Source organism: Chlorocebus sabaeus, chromosome 8, assembly GCF_047675955.1.
Source record: "Chlorocebus sabaeus isolate Y175 chromosome 8, mChlSab1.0.hap1, whole genome shotgun sequence".
NCBI classification, from domain to species: Eukaryota; Metazoa; Chordata; class Mammalia; order Primates; family Cercopithecidae; genus Chlorocebus; species Chlorocebus sabaeus.
The window spans coordinates 59,679,866-59,699,457 of record NC_132911.1 but is presented as its reverse complement, the minus strand read 5'-3'; the positions used below and the strand labels follow the sequence as shown (position 1 = coordinate 59,699,457).

The 19,592-nt window shown below is 44.7% G+C and overlaps 1 protein-coding gene and 1 pseudogene across 1 annotated transcript in view; one reads left to right on the top strand and one right to left on the bottom strand.

Annotated features, from left to right (window-relative positions):
• Nucleotides 1–19,055, top strand: part of LOC103237689 (myotubularin-related protein 5-like) — a 33,176-nt pseudogene extending 14,121 nt beyond the window's left edge.
• Nucleotides 1–19,592, bottom strand: part of XKR4 (XK related 4) — a 427,274-nt gene that overhangs the window by 58,284 nt on the left and 349,398 nt on the right. The window lies entirely within an intron of this gene.

Here is a 19,592-nt window from a genome sequence, read left to right as displayed (position 1 = left end):
ACATTGCTCTCTGCATCTGGGGGCCATTTCACATTACTTTTGTATCAGCTGATGGGGGCAGAGGTCACCACTTTACTCTTCATTTTATCAGCAGTCATTTCTCTTACCTACTGCCTTGGTTTCCATGTACTGTTTAGTATCATTGACTATTTATTGTATTATGTTGCATGTATTTATAGGTTCTTAGGTTATTGTTTTTAGTTGTATAACATGTCAGTATATTTTGCCTCTCCAACTGGATTTAAACTCCTTGAAGACGGAGAATGACTTTGTTTCTTTAATATTCTGGAACAGTTCCTTGCTCAGGACTCTGAGGCCAGCAGGTGTTCATTAATGCATTTTAACAGACTGGTTTTCTGCATACACACATTCAGTTTTAGAAGAACACTCTGAAAATGTGGTGCCTGGGTGTCCAGATATAGATTACCTAATGAGATACGGGAATACAGCACTGGGTGCATGGCTCCTCCAGCACTTTGTGTGAGGGAAAGGACCATTTTGTCAGAGCCTCACTAGCATCCATAGGGATTTGTGATTAATTAAAAATGTTAGTGATCATCAGTGCCTGAGAGTCAGGGGAGATAGCTACTCAGCATCTGCTCCAATAATAACTTAAATACCCCCAATTTTTGTCTATATTCTAAGCACCTGAATATCTATTTATTCCAGGAGCATCTTAAAATGATAGATGACATTTCACTTAAGTCAATGAGCATTTCCTAAAATCTCAGGAACAGATTTTTCTAGAAAAATCTTTATACTTTTTTTAAAGATGGTTGACTTTGCATGTTTATGTATGTGTGTGCACAGTGTATATACAAATGTGTAGACAGTTAGAAAGGCTACCTGATTTTTAACTCTCTATAGAGAGAGCATACTCCAGGAATATGTGCTAATTGATGCACAGAATTTAGTCACAACTATAAAAATTAAATCCAGCCCAAGATGTAAAGTTTTATATCTTTGTGGTAACTGTCCCTCAGGGATCAGTAAGTTAGTGAGTGTGCTTGTGTTGATAAGTCTGTTTTAGGCCAGGAATGGTGACTGATGCCTGTAATCCCAGTGCGTTGAGAGACAGAGGTGGGAAGATCCCTTGAGCCCAGGAGTTCAAGACCAGCCTGGGTAACATAGCTAGACCTTGTCTCTATAAAAATAAAATTAAATAAAATTAGCTTGATGTGGTGATGTGCTCCTGTATTCCTAGCTACTGGAGAGGCTGAGGCAGGACATCACTGGAGCGCAGGTGTTGGAGGTTGCAATGAGCTATGATTGTGCCACTGCACTTTAGCTTGGGTGACAGAACATTATCTCATTGAACGAAAGAAGGAAAGACAGAGAGAGGGAGGGAGGGAAGAAGGGAGGAAGGTGGGGTGGGGGAGAGAGAGAAAGAAAGAAAAAGAAAAGAAGGAAGGAAGGAAGGAAAGAAGGAAGGAAGGAAGGAAGGAAGGAAGGAAAGAAGGAAGGAAGGAAGGAAGGAAGGAAGGAAGGAAGGAAGGAAGGAAGGAAGGAAGGAAGGAAGGAAGGAAGGAAGGAAGGAGAATCTGTTCTAACTTTGGGCTTAAGTGAAATTTTACCAAAGTAAACCATTAGAGCCAATATAAGATGTTTCACTACACTTGTTTATAGAAATGATCCGTATGCAAAGACATGGATGTGAAGTTTCTTTTAGAACTAAGGCAGGAATGTACTTTGGTTCCTCTGAGAAACTGGCACACTTATTCCTTTTTGAAAACAGGAACTGCATAATTGACAGTGTCTGCCTTTCTGTTTGGCTGCCAAAAACCTTAGAACCACATTTAAAGCTCAGCTATGCCAGTTATGTGGAGATTTAGCAGCTGAATATCTATGTTATTTTATCAAGTTATCTTGACATTCTGCTCATTATTTTTCAGATGCCCTCTACCTGAAATCCTTCATGGAAAAATGTGGAATGAATACATTAGCAAAATAAATAAGATAGGGTTGTTTCTTTGTGATTTAGGAGGGGTAAAGATATTGGCTGTCACAGAACCTCAATTCTCACCCACTAAACAAGAACAATAACACTTTCCTACTTCCTTCACAGGATGGGTGTGAGGATTAATTTAGGCCAGGTCAATTATAAGGAACTATTCAGAAGGAATTTTTTGCAGAGGAGGTCCCAGCTTTAAAGCTGAAGCTATATTTACTCTAAGGATTTGGAGAGGTCACTAAGGTGTGTGGGGCAGGCCAAGGAAGCCTGGAGGAGAGAGTGGATTCTAAAAGACAATCAATCCAATTGGGTGAATGGAGGACTAAGGTGAGCTCATTGTCCAGGACCAGTGGATCGATATTAGTGGGTGGAGTAATTGTATTCATAGTATACTAGCCCCTTTATGCCATACTTGTGCTGAGGCCCTGGTTAGAGAAAGTATAAAAATTAGAAGACCTGTTTCACTAGAATCTCTATAAGATGCCAAGAACATAAGGCAACGCTTCTGTAACCAGATAATAGTGCAAAGTATAAATCTACCCTTAGTGCCTCCATTTCCTCACCCCCCATTTATTCTTCAAAATACTCCAATCTTCTTAAGGTGATCAGCCAAATTATCCTCAGATAATAGAAATGACTTTGAATAAAGTTCAGTGGTGACCTCAGAATAGCGAAGTCCGGGGTTTCATCTTACAGGTCTCTCTGAAATATGACAGTGCACATCACCTTATCTACAAAGTGCTCCTGTTTGGAGTTGCAGGACCCCATCCCTCTCTCTGACCATTTTTCTCCCCTTTGTTGCTGGTTCCTCTGCTGCAATCACTTTCCAACACTCACTGAACTGGCGTCAGCCCTTAGACCTGGTCTCATTTCCCTCTGTACACTTTAGGATTCTGGATATCTTGTTTGACAAGTTATACATACTAATAATAGCATAACAATGCATGTTCATCACTTATTTTTAAAAATAGAACATATTCACATCTATCAGACTGAATTTGCATTTTGAAATGACTCCTTGAATCAGAGAGAAAAGGAACTAGCATGTGGAGAATTGTATCTAAGTCTAGATACACCCCTCAGCCTTTTCAGACACACAGATGATATCATTTATGCAGGAAAAAAATTGAGAGCTACCTATCTCCTCCATTCCTAGCTAAACTACCATCTAATCCCAGTGACCCTAAAACTGTATCTTTATCCCAGAAATTTCTCCTGACTTCTAGGCTGACACTGAACAGGATCATGATACTTGAATGTCCCTTAGGAATTCAAACTCAAATTCATTATCTTTTCCCTCCGAATATGTTTCTTCTTTTTTATTCATCAACCCACCAGGAGTTATTCTAGATTTATTCTCCTGTCTGCCTCACTGCGTTTGTGTCTGTTCTCACGTTGCTATAAAGAAATACCTAAAGTTGGGTAATTTATGAAGAAAAGAGGTTTAATTGTCTCACAGTTCTGCAGGCTGTACAGGAAGTGTGATGCCAACATTTGCTTCTGGGGAGGCCTCAGGAAGCTTCCAGTTATGGCAGAAGGCAAAGGGAGAGCTGGCACATCACATTGCGAGAGCAGGAACGAGAGGGGGTGGGGAAGGTCCCAGAACTTACTAAGCGAGAACTTACTCATCACCAAGGGGATGGTGCTAAACCATTCATGAGGGATCTGCCCCGTGATCCAATCAGCTCCCATTAGGCCCCACCTCCAACACTGGGCATCATATTTCAGCATGAGATTTAGAGAGGACAAACATTCAAACCATATCACCCACATTTGCATCTGGCCTCCAAATTGCCTATATTTCTGTGTCATGCTTTACAGCTCTGTTCCTTCCTCTAAATCCATGGCCTTCGCATGTTAGTGAATATCAGAATCCCCAGGAGGGCTCGGTACAACACAGATGGTCGGGCCCGTCTCCGAGTTTCAGATTCCATGTGGATGAGCACTCTAACAAGTTCCCACACCATGCTGAATACGGCTGGTTGAGGGGAAAAGGGTGGGCAGTCACACTTTGGGAATCACAGACTTAACTCATTACTCTTAGTGCTTTGTTTTGTCTCTAATCCTTTCCTACTTGTCCTAGGTAATAGTCTCTTTAGTTTCCTCGCCCCACCTCACAAAACTCCAGTGTTTCCTCTCTACCAGTACTGCCTGATAGAACTTTCTGTGAGGATGGAAATATTCACATGCACTGTCCAACACAGCTGCCACTAGCCACATGTAGGTACTGAACACTTCAAATGTGGCTGCTGCCCTCAAGGAACTGAATTCTCAATTATTAAATAGTTATTTAATTTTCAATGTGGCTAGTGGCTACTGTATTGGATGCTGCAACTCTATATTGTTGCCAGACCCTTCTAGGACAAGAGTCTATTCACATTTCTTCTTTATTTAAAATGTCCTGATGGTGCCACATTGTCTACAGATTAAAGGTGAGAATTATAGTGTGATTCGTGTCTAGCTTTGAAATCAGGTGGACCTGAGTTCGAAATTTGGCTGCGATATTTGATAGCCATGTTGCTTTAGGTAAGTGAATTAATCATTGATCTCAGTTTCCTTGTCAATGCAAATTACTTATTATAGTGATCGTAGAAAGTGATCAGTAGGCAGGATCTGTAAATTATAATGAGAAGCTGATACATACTCACTAATAATAATGATAATGATAGTTATTGCTCCAAACTTCTTTGTAAGACATGTAAGTCCCTTCACAACTGGGGGCTTGTCTTGCTTAAAAAATTTGATTTTGATATATCTTGTGTATTAGTCTGTTTTCATGCTGCTGATAAAGACATACCTGAGACTTGACAATATAAAAAGAAAGAGGTTTAATGGACTCACAGTTCCACATGACTGGGGAGGCCTCACAAACACGGTGGCGTGTCTCACGTGGTCGCAGACAAGAGAAGAGAATAAGAGCCAAGTGAAAGGGGTTCCCACTTATCAAACCATCAGATCTCGTGAGACTTATTCACTACCACGAGAACAGTATGGGGGAAATTGCTGCTATGATTCAATTACCTCCCACTGGGTCCCTCCCACAACACCAGGGAATTATGATGAGATTTGGGTGGGGACACAGTCAAAAACCATATCACCTTGTCTCGTACCTTAACTTCTAGAATTCTAAATTGTTTGCATTTCCCCCCAATATTATCAAATGAATGCATGCTTCTGTGCCTTTGGTAATAATGGTTCTTTGCTAGTCCACCCTGGTGAAAATTACTTGCCTATTCATATTTAGCCCATAGGGTTACTTTATCTATGAAAACCTTTACTTTCCCCCGTTACATCCGATAGAGCTGAGGACCTCCTCCTTTGTGTCTACAATGCACCATTTCTATCACGGCAATTTTTATTGCACTTATTTGTCCATGTATAGTTCCTTCTCACAGACTGCATTCCTAGAAAACGGGGCCATTTTAAATATTTCAACTCTTAGGACCCAGTACATGATACATTGCAGGCTCTGAAAACCTGTCTGTTGAGTGAATGACTGACCAGGTCCTGTTAAAGGGCAGAACTCGGTAGTTTCCTGAGCAATAGAAAACCATTAGAATCTTTAGTATAAGATTTGTTCTAATTAGCTCATAGCCTACAGTCAGCCTACTGGCTTTCCTGATCCTTAGAAGTGGGAGATGGGAATAGGCCGCCCAAGATTCCGTACAGCTCTAACACACTCAATCCTCATTGTCTTCTACATAGACTTTTAATTTTTTTAAGTTCTACTGTATTACACTAACATGGAATATATTATTTTGGCACCAATGAAAATATTGTTTTTGGAAGTAGGATACAGATTTAAAGTGATTACTTATTATTTTTTGTTTGTTTTAGCTCAAGTCAATATCCCAACATTTACAGAAACTTTAAACACTGAAAATAGAAATTCAAAATCAACCCTAAAAGGCAGGAAATGGCAAAATAGGGGGTGTGATCAGGAAATATTAATAGCAAGGATCTTGGGAGGCTAAGACACTGGGCATAAGCACGGGGAAGACAAAAAGAAGTGTGAAAAGCCAGACTAAGACATATTGTGGAGGGGTTTCATTGCCATTGTTCTTAATCTAACAAAAAATAGGGAACCACAGGAATGTCAACCTGGCTACGGTGTTTTGGAGTCATCACATCAGGAAACTTGAAGAAGATAAAGAACTTTCAACATTGAGTCCTGGAGGGACACATTGTGGCTCAGAAACTAATGTGTTTGGAGGAACTGGAAAAAGGCAGGGAGACAGATGTTGCAGCTGACAAATATTCTGGCCTTAGATACTGATTAGTTATGAGGCGAGGGAAAGATGATGAAAAATTATTCCTTTCTTCATGCCTGCATACCAAGGACTGTGGTACAAATCCAATCAATATGGAAACCAAGTAGTTTCAGAGGGATAGCAAGAGTTTGTTTTTGAATATTTGACTTGAAAGTGAGAATGGAATGTCTTACAAGAATGCATAGTCAGAATCTGAAAATGAAAACAGGAAAAACCTTGAAGGCAAGATTTCAGACTGGGAATTTGAAAAGGGCAAAGAAAGAATATAAGCAGAAAACCTCGAGTCAAACATCAGGCCAATCAGAGTGTTAGATTTCACCGGAACCTTAGAGATCAGCTTGTTTCACTTTTTCATTTTATAGATGAGGACATTTAATGCCTGAGATTTCAAGGAAGGTTTAAGAAACTTATATCCTTATATTATGATTCATTCATCTATGAAAAAAGGAGAGATTTGAGCCAACTTTTTAATAGATATAAGCTGATTTTGTTTCTGTCAAGGAAATACTTCATCACTATTTTTTAAATACAGCAGGGAGAGGTGATCTTGCCTAAAAGGCATACTTTCTTGATTATCCAATGTATTTTTTTTTAAATAAGACATGTTTTAGGTCCCATATTAAGAAAAAAATTAGATATAATATGGAAATAGTGCTCAGAGATGGGGATAAAACTCAAGATCAAAACTAAATACTTTAGAAAAAGTTGGTTTCATACTTCTGTCTGTTTTCAAATACTCAGAGCTATAATCTGACAGTCCAAGACAAGAAATGAAAAAAATAATTGAAGCTGACACCCTGGGTCCTGAAAGCTAACAGAATGATGTGGTATATTTCCCACAACCAAGTCATTTAGAGGAATGATACATTCATCTCTCTGGCTGGATACCTTAGGTTAAGAATTGGTTTACATAACAATCAGAAGATGGATGGGCAATGCATTATGAGAAATATCTTTGTACATGATTTCCCACTCTATAGTTCCTGTCTTCTATGATGGAAACTGGAAATCCCGTTTGATTTATTTGCTTCTCTCTTTTTAGAAATGAAAAGTGCAAATAATATGTTAAAGCATAAAAAAGAAACCATAAATGTTATTAGATCTGATCATGAAAGTTAAAAATTTTTACATGGCATAAGGCTCTGTAACCCAATTTTTAAGACACCGAAAGAAAATACTATAGAAACCGTAAATAGTAAATATTCTGAATATTCAACATGAGGTTATTAAAAGACAAGTAACAGAGAATTACCCTTAGAGGAAAACAACCACATAAATCGACTGATAATTTGCAAAAGAAAAGCAAAACCTGCCAAAGGCCATAATAATCTTACTATTAATCAAAGAATTCAATACTTGTTCTCTCACTGTCACAATCTCTGCCCAGTGGTCCCAAGACAACAATATTTGGCTGTCTTTGGCAAAGATTAAGCATAATGTTAATACCCAGTGTTGGGGAAATTAGCACTTTACCGGTGGGGTATAAATGTTCTTCAGAAAATTTGGCAATTTAAATCATAATCTTAACAAATGCGCAAATTCTTTGTGCGAGGGAGATTTCTAAGATGGTACCCAGTCCCCACTCTCGCCAACCCCTAACTCAGTACACACACCTGTGCAATCCACTCTCCTTGAGTGAGGGAGAGACTGTGGATATGAAGGGATAGCACTCCTGTGATTGTGTTACAGACTACGGCAAAGGTTAAGAGAGTTTGCAAATGTAACGAAGATGCCTAATCAGTTGACTTTGAGTTAACCAAAAGGAAGATTATCCTCAATGGGCCTGGTCTAACCAAATGAGCTCTTTAAAAAAGAGTTTGGAGGCAAGTGACAGGAAGCAGGAACAGATGCTGTCCTGTTGGCCTTGGAGACACACACTGTCCTATTGTGGCAATGACTACATGGCAGAGAATGGCGACTGAGCTCTAGGAGCTGACAGTTCTATCACCACAGGGACCTGCATTCTACCAGCCACAGGGAGCTTGGGAAGGACCCTGTGCCCAGATGAGACTGCAGTCTTGGCTGACACCTTGAATGCAGCCTTGTGAGACACAGCGTGGAAAACCCAGCCAAGCCCTGCCTAGATCTCTGACCCACAGAAACTGTGAGGTCACAAACATGTGCTGTTTTAAGCTTCTGAGTCTGTGGTAATTTGTTTTACAGCAATCAAAAACTAATAAATTTTTTATTAAATAACTTAGCCCAATCTTGAGAATTTATCCTGAGGTATTAATCAGATACCCAAATAAAAAATATATGTATAAGGATGTTTATTTTAGAATCATTTACTGATAAAAGACTAGAAACAACCTGAAACTCCAGTCATAGTAGACTGATTCAACACATTCTGGTATATCATATATTATGTGGAAGGATTTAAACCAAAGTGGCAACTGATTATATGGATAGTAAGATGGTAAAGAATGTGCTTTTCCATACTTCTTGTTTTTATTTTCTTTGATAAATATCTATTGGTTTTTAAAACAGCCTTATTGATGCATAATTTAATGCCATAATATCCACTTGTTTTAAGCACATGATTCAATGATTTTGAAAAAATTTATTCAGTGGCACAACCAATGTCATAATCCGATTTGAGAATACTCTATCACTCCAAAATCCCTCATGCCTGTTTGCAGTCAATTCTCACTCCCATCCCGTTTCAGACAGCCACTGATCTGCTTTCTGTTTCTGGGGTTTTACCTTTTTTAGAATTTTCGTGTAATGGGAGTAATACAATAGGGAGTCTTTGTGTATGGTTTCTTTTATTTACCAGATTTTTTAGGTTCATTTTATTGTTGTATCTATCAGTTGTTATTCCTTCGTATTGCTGAATAGTATTCAATTGTATAAATATACTATACTTTGTTTATGCATTCACCAGTTGATAGACTTTTTTTTTTTTTTTTTTTAGTATTTGGCTATTATGAATAATTCTGCTAGAAATATTTGTGGATAAAACTTTGTATGGATATATTTCATTTCTCTCGAGAAGATACCTAGGAATGGAATTACTGGGTCATACAGTTTTTTTTAAAAAAACCCATAAAACTGTTTTCTACAGTGACTGTACCATTTTACTTCATCACTAGCAATGGATAAGAGTTCTAGTTTCTTCACATTCATACCAACACCTGGTATTGTCAGTCTTTTTTATTGCAGTCATTATAGTGGGTGTGTGCTTTCAATTTACATTTCTCTAACTACTAAAGATGTTTAGTATCTTTTCATGAGCTTGTGAGCAATTTCTGTGTATGTGGTTTTTTGGTTTTTTTTTTTTGGTGAAATGTCTGTTCAGAACTTTTATCATTTTTATTGAATTGTTTGATATATTATTGAATTGTAAGAGTTATTAATGTATTCTGGATACAAGTCCTTTATTAGATATGTTATTTTCAAATATTTTATTTTAGTCTATGGTTTTCTTTATTTTTCTAAAGTTGGCATTTGAAAAGCAGAATTTTTAAATTTTTATGAAGTTCAATTTCTAATTATATTATTTAATGAGTCATACTTTTGGTATCCAATCAAATAAAATTTTGCCTAAATTAAGATCAGAAAGATTTTCTTCTGTTGTATTCTAAAATTTTATAGTTTTAGCTCTTACATTTAGGTCTATGTTCTATTTTGGAGTAGTTTTTGTGTCTAATATAAGCCAAGGATTTATGATCATTTTTTTCTCATGAATATTCAATTGTTTTAGCATCATTTGTTGAAACCACTCTCCTTTTCTATTGAATTGTCTTGGCCCCTTTGTCAAAACTCAATTGACCATAAAGGTGAGAGTTTATTTCTGGACTCTATATTCTGTTCCTTTGATTTATTTGCCTGTCTTTATTACTCCAATATTATTACACTCTTGATTACTGTAGCTTTATGGTTGGTATCAAAATTAGTCGGTGTGATATGAACAGGAGGTACTAGGTAGAAAAGGGTGGGGTCCCTGGTGAGGGCTCCACCCTCAAGCCTGGACCTGTGACCTAAAGTGAGAATGTGCATTTCTGTTTTCCCACTTGAATATTGCCTTTTCCAAAACCACCAACGCCTGCCCTACTCCCCATCCTGCACCCATAAAAACCCTAGGCTACTGGCAGAGGGGCAGAGCAGTGCAGCAGAGAAGAGAAGCAGCAGCTTGATGTCAGTGAGAAGCAGCTTGATTTCAGAGGGACAGCTTGATGGTGGGACCTCAGAGAAGAGTTTGTCTGGGGATATTCCCAGCTGAACTCCAGGGGAAGACCACCTTTCCACTCTATTCCCTTTCCAGCTCCCCATCCCACTGAGAGCCACTTTCATTGGCAATAAAATCCTCTGCATTTACCATCTTCAATTCGTTCATGCAACCTGATTCCTCCTGGATGCTGGACAAGGTCCCAGGTGTGGGTGCAAGAGGCTGTCACACTGACCCTCCACTGAGCTGTCCAATACTTAAGCCATCCACAGGTGGCAAAACTAAAAGAGCACACTGTAACGCATGCCCTCTGGGGCTCCAGGGGTCATGGGCAACTCCTAGACACTGCCACGGGACCACATGGAGTTCTGCTCCTGCTGGTTTCCCAGAAGCACTCATCCTAGCCTCTGCACCCACTCACCTGCGTGCTTCCCCTCCCATGAGGGGTTGAGACCTGTGGGCTGAGTAAACAAGCCAATCCCTTCACAAATCTCATGAAGGGATCAAGGGAATGATCTCATTTCAAATGTACATTCACCAAATTTGTATTTCTTATTCAAACCTGTTTAGGCTATTCTAAGTATTTTCCATTGCCATATACTTTTTTTTTTTTTTTTTTAATCAGCTTGTCCATGTCTATGAAAAAATGCTCCTGGAATTTTCATATGGATTGAGTTTCAGCTATAGATCAATCTGGGGAGAACTGTCATATTAACAATATTGTTTTTCAATCAATGAGCATGGTACATCTCCTTTCATTTAGATCTTTAAATTTCTCACAGTGATGTTTTATGATTTTTAGTGTGTAGCTCTACCTCAGGTTAATGCTAACATAATTCCAGTAAAATACAGCAACTTTAATATAGTTCCATTTCTTTCCTCTTCTTTGAGTTATTAGTGTCATAAATAAATAAACATACATATCCATAAACCTAACTCTGTGTGTATGTATAACATACTTAACAATAAAACTACAATAACGTTTAGAATGTCTATTTTCAAAAGGAAATTAAGTGGAAAAGGGGTCTTTCAATCTACCTACATTTTACCACTTCCAGTGCTTTTCATTTCTCCCCATGAATTTTAGTTTCTATCTGGGTATGTTTTATTAAGCCTAAGGTGCTGGGAATATTTTATTAAGCCTAAACTGCTTCCTTTAGTGATGCTTCTAGGTCGAATCTTCTAGTAATGCATTTTCTCAGTTTTTGTTTACTTGGAAATGTGTTTATTTTGCTTTTATTTTTTGGGGAATAGTTTCAACGGACACAGAATTCTTGGTTGAAAGTTAAAAATATTCAGCATGGCCGGGCACGGTGGCTCATCCTGTAATCCCAGCACTTTGGGAGGTCAAGGTGGGCGGATCACGAGGTCAGGAGCTCCAGACCACCCTGGCTAACATGGTGAAACCCCATCTCTACTAAAAACACAAAAAATTAGCGGGGCGTGGTGGCGGCGCCTGTAGTCCCAGCTACTCAGGAGGCTGAGGCAGGAGAATGGCATGAACCTGGGAGGCGGAGCTTGCAGTGAGAGGAGATTGCTCTACTGCACTCCAGCCTGGGTGACAAAGCAAGACTTAGTCTCAAAAAAAAAAAAAAAAAAAAAAAAAAAAAAAAAAAAAAAAAAAAAGAAAAAAGAAATCAGCACTTGAATATGTCATTTTACTGCTTCTTGGTCTTCACTGTTTATAGTGATAAGTCAGCTATTAAGTCAGCAGGAGCAGAACTCCATGTGGCAGTGTCTAGGAGTTGCCCATGACCCCTGGAGCCCCAGAGGGCATGCGTTACAGTGTGCTCTTTTAGTTTTGCCACCCATGGATGGCTTAAGTATTGGACAGCTCAGTGGAGGGTCAGTGTGACAGCCTCTTGCACCCACACCTGGGACCTTGTCCAGCATCCAGGAGGAATCAGGTTGCATGAACGAATTGAAGATGGTAAATGCAGAGGATTTTATTGCCAATGAAAGTCATATTTTTTTCCCATACCTGATGAGTCATTTTTTCTCTTACTTTTTTGAAGATTTTCTCTTTGTATTTGTATTTCAGTCATTGATTATGATGTGTCTAGATGTGAATTCTGATATGCTTATCCTATTTTGGGTTTGTGGAGCTTTTAATATTTGTAGACAACCTTTCATCAAATTTTGGAGGATTTTAGCTATTATTTTTTCACATAAATGATTTTCCCCTTCCTCTCTCTTTTTTACTTCTGGGACCCTTATTTCACATATGTTGGTAGGCTTAACATTGCCCCACATGCCTCTGATGCTATGTTTATTTAAAAAAAGGTCTGTACTTTTCAAATTGAGATGTTTCTACTGAACTATATTTCAGTTTACTGCTTCTTTCGTCCCTAATCTCAAATTTGCTGTTGATACAACAAGCAAAATCTTCATATTGAAAATAGTTTTCAACTCTGGAATTTCTATTTGGTTCTTTTTCACTTCCAATATTTGGGTTCTATTTCTCTGTAAAGATTATTTATTGAATCATAGACATCATGCATTTTGTTAATTATTTGTTTGCCAAATACATCATCTAGATCTACTCTGAGTCAATTTCTTTTTTTCTTTTTTTTTCTTTCTTTCTTTTCTTTCTTTCTTTTTTTTTTTCTTTTTTCTTTTTTTTTGAGACAGAGTTTCACTCTTGTTGCCCAGGCTGGAGTGCAATGGCACAATCTCAGTTCACTATAACCTCTGCCTCCCAGATTCAAGTGATTCTCCTGCCTCAGCCTCTCGAGTAGCTGGGATGACAGGTGCACGCCACCACGCCAGGCTAATTTTGCATTTTTAGTAGAGACAGGGTTTCTCCATATTGGTCAGGCTGGTCTCAAAATCCTCACCTCAGGTGATCCACCCGCCTTGGCCTCCCAAAGTGCTGGGATTACAGCCTTGAGCCGCTGTGCCCAGCTGCTATTCTGAGTCAATTTCTATTGATTACTTTTTTTCCTGAGTATGGATCATACTTTCCTATTTATTTGCATGCTTAGTAATTGTTTGCCCAAAAAGGGAAATTTTAGATAATATATTATGTCAACTCTGAATTCTGATTAATTTTTCTGAAGAGGAATACACCAACCTTTGTTGCTGTCCTCACCGACATCAACTCTGAGCGCCACTACTGCGCTGCTTGACCTTCTGGGAACGGGTGGAGCCTTCACAGCAGGAAACAATGCGTGCTGAGGATGCCACAGAAAGGGAGGAAGAGGAGGATGAGGGAGGCCAGACGCACCTGTTGCCCACAGAGCCTGCCCCATATGCCCAGATGTTTGCCCCAAAGACGCTGGTGCTGGTGTAGCGACTTGACCACACAGGTGTTCAGGAACGGCCTCGGCCTCATCTATGCCATCCACGTGGAGGGCCTGAATGTGTTCCCAGGGAATGTAATTAGGAACCTGCTGATGTGCACCGTGCCCCTGGCTGGGGGCTCGCAGAGGACGATCTCTTTGGGGGCTGGTGATCGGCAGGTCATCCAGACTCCACTGGCCGACTCGCTGCCCATCAGCAGCTGCAGCGTGGCTCTGCTCTTCTGCCAGCTGGACATCACCAATGTGCTGTCTTTGTCCTGTGTCGCCCTCACAGAGCACAAGGTTCTCTTCCTGTCCCCTAGCTACCAGCAGCTCGCTGATGCCTGCAGGGGCCTCCTGGCATTGCTGTTTCCCCTCAGATACAGCTTCACCTATGTGCCCATCCTGCCTGCCCAGCTGCTGGAGGTCCTCAGCACACCCATGCGCTTCATCATTGGGGTCAACGCGGCCCTCTAGGCAGAGACCAGGAGCTGCTAGATGTGATCGTTGCTGATCTGGATGGAGGGAGAGTGACCATCCCTGAGTGTGTGCACATTCCACCCTTGCTAGAGCCACTGCAGAGTCAGACGCACAGTGTTCTGAGCATAGTCCTGGACCTGGAGCTGGAGTTGGTTGACCTTGCCTTCCCTCCACCCACGACGTCCCCTCCTCCCTGAAGATGCAGGACAAAGAGCTGCATGCCATCTTCCGGCGGCTCTTTGATCGGCTGCTGCAGGGCTATCTCTGGTGCCTGCACGTCATGTGCATTCACCCGGAGCCTGTCGTCCACTTCCATAAGGCAGCCTTCCTGCGCCAGTGTGGGCTGGTGGAGGACGATTTCCTGATGAAGGTGCTGGAGGGCATGGCCTTTGCTCTCTTCATGTTGGAGCGTGGGGTCCCGTACCGCCCCACGGAACTGTTTGATGAGCTGGTGGCCCACGAGGTGGCATGCAGGCGGGCGGATGAGAACCACCCCCAGTGTGTCCTGCGTCACATACAGGAACTGGCAGAGCAGCTCTACAAGAACGAGAACCTGTACCCAGACTTGGCGATGCACAAGGTACAGAGGCGGGTGAGAGCAGCCATCTGCGATGGGCGCCCCAGCCCTTCCCCTAGCTGGATGAGGGCACCATGCAGCGGATCGTGGACCAGGCTACTGCCAAGATGCAAGGGGCACACCTAGCCATGAAGGCTGAAAGGAGGACCACAGGGCCCTCAGGGCCCCGCATGACTGCCATACTGGATCGGTGCAGTAGGCTGCAGGTCAACAGCGCTGGCCGGCCAGAGATTGTGGGCAATTGCATCTCCCGTGAGTTTGAGGGGAAGATGCTTGAGGCCAAGAAGCTGCTCTCAGCCATGCTGAGGGCCCTGAAGAGGCAAGCTGCCCGCTGCTGCCTCACCCAGGAGCTGCACCTGTATGTGCAGCAGAACTGGGCGGTCCTGGACAACCAGCAGTTTGACTTTGTCATCCATATGATGAACTGCTGCCTGCAGGACTGCACTTCTCTGGATGAGCATGACATCTTGGCTGCTCTGCTGCCTCTGGTCACGAAGCTGGAAGCTGAGCCGGAGGGGTGAGGCAGTTCTCTTATAGCCGTGTGCAGGAGCACGTGGTGTGGAGCATGCCAGAATTCTGGGGGGCCATGTTCTATTGGGACACGCAGACTCAAATCTGGGCCCTCTACCTGGAGTTAACTAAGGACCAGACCCCTGCCCAGGAGGTTGGGGAGGCACCTTCCCAGGAGGACGAGCAAGCACTCTGCCCTAGACGTGGCTTCTGAGCAGTGGTGCCTGTGGCCATCCTTGAGCGGTGAGAAGCAGCAGGAACTGATGCAGAAAGAGGAGAGCATGGTGTTCAGCCAGGCCATCCACTATGCCAACCGCATGAGCTACCTCCTGCTGCCCCTGGACAGCAGCAAGAGCCTCCTGCTTCAGGAGCTACCAGGCTGGGTGACCTAGAGAGCACCAGCAACAGCCTGGTCCCCAACAGCATGGCTGGCAGTGTGGCTAAGAGCTATGACACGGGGAGCGGCTTTGAGGACACAGAGACCTGCAATGTAGCTGGGGCTGTGTTCTGCTTCATCAATCGCTTTGTGGACAAGGTTTGCACAGAGAGTGGGGTCACCAGTGACCACCTCAAGGGGCTGCATGTCATGGTGTCAGACATCATCCAGATGCACATCAAGACCCTGAAGGCTGTGCGGCGGAAGAACTGGAGGCTGATGTCCACCCAGAAACCAAAGCTACTGAGGCCGTGCCTGCTGTCTGGTGAGGAGTGTGTGCTGGACAGCCTGCGTGTCTACCTGCTACCGGATGGGCGTGAGGAGGGTGCCGGGGGCAGTGCAGGGGGGCCAGCACTGCTCCCAGCTGAGGGCACCGTCTTCCTCATCATGTACCACGTCATCTTCACAGGGATGCTCACAGAACCCCTGGTGGGGGAGCAGGTGGTGTTCCGCTCCTTCCCGGTGGCCACGCTGACCAAGGAGAAGTGTATCAGCGTCCAGACCCCTGTGGACCAGCTCTTGCAGGATGGGCTGCAGCTGCGCTCCTGCACATTCCAACTGCTGAAAACGGCCTTTGATGACAAGGTGGGGTCTGACAGTGTCGAACCCTTCTGCAAGCAGCTGCATAAGCTGCGGTACATGCTGGATGTCAGGGCCACCTTCTCCTTCACCCTGGGATCTGCCTACACACTGGGCAGGCCACCCCGTGTCACCAAGAACAAGGGTCTTTCCCTCAGAACCCTGTCCTGGAACCTGGTTAAGAACGCCAAGAAGACCATTGGGCGGCAGCATGTCACTCGCAAGAAGTACAACCCCCCCAGCTAGGAGCACTGGGGCCAGCCCCCTGAGGACCAGGAAGACGAGATCTCAGTGTCTGAGGAGCTGGAGCCCAGCACGCTGACCCCGTCCTCAGCCCTGAAGCCCTCAGACCGCATGACCATGAGCAGCCTCCTGGTGGAAAGGACTTGCTGCCGCGATTACCAGTACCTCGGCCTGGGCACCCTGAGCAGCCGCCTGAGCTGGGTCAGGTCTGAATCCTTCTGCATTTCTCCAGTCAACCGCATGTATACCATCTACTGCAGCTACCCGGGGCTGCTGATCACGCCCCAGAGTGTCCAGGACAATGCCCTGCAGCATGTGTCCCACTGCTACCGCCAGAACTGCTTCCCTGTGGTCTGCTGGGGCAGCGGGCGGTCCAAGGCAATACTACTGCGTTCTGGGGGCCTGCATGGCATAGGTGTAGTCGGCCTCTTTAAGGCCCAGAACGCACCTTCTCCAGGCCAGTTCCAGGCGGACTCGAGTAGCGTGGAGCAGAAGTAGTACCTGCAGGCTGTGGTCAGCTCCATGCCCCACTACTCTGGTGCATCTGGACGCAACACACTTAGCGGCTTCTCCTCAGCCTACATGGGCAGCCACATTCCCAGCCCCAGAGCCAGGGTCACCACACTGTCCAACCGCATGGCAGCCTCAGCCTCCAGACTGACTGCACCCCGAGGTAAGTGGGGGCAGTGTCGGGATTAGTGGGCGCAGCAGTGGGCTTGGTGCCAATGTGGGCACCTGGCTAGCTGGCAGAGACGTGCTGGCCCCACCCCAGGCCAACGGGTGCCCCTTGCCCCCCAACCAGGACTTCCTGTGGCTGCAGCGAGCAGCCCTCTACATCCTCCGGGACAAAGTCCAACTCAAGAGTGTGAGGCCAGATCCCCTGCAGCAGTGGGAGCTGGTGCCCATTGAGGTATTCCAGGAGTGGCAGGTGAAGACTAGCTTCAAGAAGCTGCTGAAGGCATGTGTCCCAGGCTGCTCTGCTGCTGAGCCCAGCCTAGCCTCCTTCCTGCCCTTGCTGGAGGACTGGAGTGGCTGATTCAGATCTAAAGCTGCTGCAGGTGTTGGTGCTGGTGGGGAGCTCCTGTACTCAAGCTCCTCCGTGCTGATGGGCCTGGAGGACGGCTGGGCCATCACCACCCAGGTGGTATCCTTGGTGCAGCTGCTGTCAGACCCCTTCTACCGCATGCTGGAGGGGTTCTGCCTGCTGGTGGAGAAGGAGTGGCTGTCCTTCAGTCATCGCTTCAGCCACTGGAGAGACCACATTCTGGCTGGACAGAGCAGCAGCTTCACACCATCTTCCTGTAGTTCCTGGACTGCCTACACCAGGTCCACCTGCAGTTCCTCATGGAGTTTGAGTTCAGCCAGTTCTACCTCAAGTTCCTTGGCTACCACCATGTGTCCGGCTGTTTCCGGACCGTCCTGCTGGACTCTGACTATGAGCACATTGAGCTGGGGCTGCTGTAAGAGAAGGGGCAGCGCAGCGGCCAGCTGCCTTGCAGGTCTGTGTGTGGACGGGATGAGCAAGAGGACACCCATGTTCCACAATTACATGCATGCACCCGAGGACAGAGAGGTCCTGCGGACCTACAGCAATGTGTCCAATCTGAAGGTATAGGACTTCTACACTGAGGAGATGCTGGCCGAGGGCCCTCCCTATGACCAGAAACTGGCCCAGGGGCCCCCTGAGCCCCAAAGGAAGAATGGTCTGAGGCAGGCACTCCCCAGAGCAGGCGCAGTATGGTGTGGCCTGCTACCACAGCTGCCTCAGAGCCCAGCCTGACGCCATCTCACGCCTGCTGGAGGAGCTGCAGAGGCTGGAGACAGAGCTGGGCTGACCCGCTGAGCGCTGGAAGGACACCTGGGAACGGATGAGGCTGCACAGTGCCTCGAAGCCCGGCCAGATGGACGTGGCACCCCTAGCTCCCTCCTAGCGTCCCCTGCACCCCACCACCGCTGCTCGCTGGTTACGTACCAGCAGGAGGAACCCCTGGGCTCCACCCTGAGCCTCAGCCTGGAGAGTGACCAGAGAAGTGGCTCGACCGCATCTGGCTCCCACCAGGCTGCCCACTGCAGCACCAGCACCCTGTACCGCCAGTTCCAGACAGCTGAGAGTGAGAACAGGTCCTATGAGGGCACTCTGTACAAGAAGGAGGCCTTCATGAAGCCTTGGAAGGCCCGCTGGTTCATGTTGGACAAGACCAAGCACCAGCTGCGCTACTACGGCCACCGTGTGGACACTGAGTGCAAGGGTGTCATGGACCTGGCGGAGGTGGAGGCTGTGGCACCTGGCACGTCCACCATGGGTGCCCCTAAGAGCTTGGATGAGAAGGCCTTCTTTGACGTGAAGACAACACGTCTCGTTTACAACTTTTGTGCCCAGGACGTGCCCTCGGTCCAGCAGTGGGTGGACCGGATCCAGAGCCGCCTGTCGGAGGCCTGAGCCTCCCGGACTTGCCTGGCTGCTCTGCTTCCAGTCGTTACTGACCACTAGGGGTGGGCAGGGCCGCCCTGGCCGTGTTTACAGCCCCGGCCCAGCCCTCGGCAGTATTGAGGCCCCAAGCCCCCAGCACTTGTGTGTACAGGCCCCGTCCCTGCCCTGCCCGGCCCCGCCCTGCCTGGCCGGCCCTAACTTATTTTGGCGTCACAGCTGAGCACCGTGCCGGGAGGTGGCCAAGGTACAGCCCACAATGGGCCTGTAAATAGCCCAGCCAGCCGGCTGCAGGCGAGTTGTTTCTAGAACCAGAGTCTATATAAAGAGAGAACTACTGCAAAATAAAATAAAATAAAATAAAATAAAAAATAAGAATAAATATCTCAATTTATCACCTTTCATCAATTTTCGACAATTTTGTCCAACTTTATATGTTATTATTTTTTTAACCTGAGAGGATTTGCTAATCTGTTAATACCACCATGGCTAAAAGTTCAAGTCATTTATTATTTATATAATAAGTCATAACACTGGATTTTAGGGCTACTGGAAGAGTTCAATGCTAAATGCTCTTTTGGGTATGTAAGGCCTCAATTACAGAGCCACAGGCAGTTGTTTATCCTTCCACTGACACTCTCTTTATTTTTCTTTATTTGTAGTAATTT